The 709-nt window shown below is 48.5% G+C and overlaps 1 non-coding gene across 1 annotated transcript; it reads left to right on the top strand.

The window, feature by feature from the left end:
- The first annotated feature begins 323 nt into the window (after positions 1-323).
- Positions 324-397, top strand: trnat-agu (transfer RNA threonine (anticodon AGU)). The gene has a single exon. It is a non-coding gene; the product is annotated as a tRNA-Thr (tRNA).
- The last annotated feature ends 312 nt before the right edge of the window (positions 398-709 follow it).

Here is a 709-nt window from a genome sequence, read left to right as displayed (position 1 = left end):
TGCTGTTATGCTACTATGCTACTGATCATTGGGGGAGCGATAGCAAGCAAGAGAGTTAGATATCAAGAGTCATAGATAGATAGATAGATGGATGGATGGATGGACGGCAAGGCAAGCATCTGATTGACAGTGGTCCGTGATCTGCTGTTATGCTACTATGCTACTGACCATTGGGGGAGCGATAGCAAGCAAGAGAGTTAGATATCAAGAGTCATAGATAGATAGATAGATGGATGGATGGATGGACGGCAAGGCAAGCATCTGATTGACAGTGGTCCGTGATCTGCTGTTATGCTACTATCAGCAGCAACAGTGGCAGATTTGGTGCCGTGGCTTAGTTGGTTAAAGCGCCTGTCTAGTAAACAGGAGGTCCTGGGTTCAAATCCCAGCGGTGCCTTAGGCGGGCTTTGTGTGCTCCTTGCAAAGCTTGTGCTTCCGCTTTGTCAACAATCAGTTTTAGCAAGATAGGCTTATCTTAAAGCCATCAGAGGACGTAATGAACCGGAAAGCCAACTGGACAGACGCCGGTTTGTAAAGAAGAAGCAGAACCCAAAGGACACGCGCTACGCGCACCTAACGGCCGACGTCCAATTCCCATTGCCGCCCCTGGACAGTCGCAACAGGGAGCTTGTTACTCCCGTCAACCTTACGTTTTCACCTCTGTGTGCTTCCTTTGTTGCAGCCTGCATCCAGATTTTGTTTTGTTTTG

Source organism: Amia ocellicauda, chromosome 2, assembly GCF_036373705.1.
Source record: "Amia ocellicauda isolate fAmiCal2 chromosome 2, fAmiCal2.hap1, whole genome shotgun sequence".
NCBI lineage: Eukaryota > Metazoa > Chordata > Actinopteri > Amiiformes > Amiidae > Amia > Amia ocellicauda.
The sequence above is the reverse complement of the archived record's forward strand: the minus strand, read 5'-3'. Positions and strand labels throughout refer to the sequence as shown.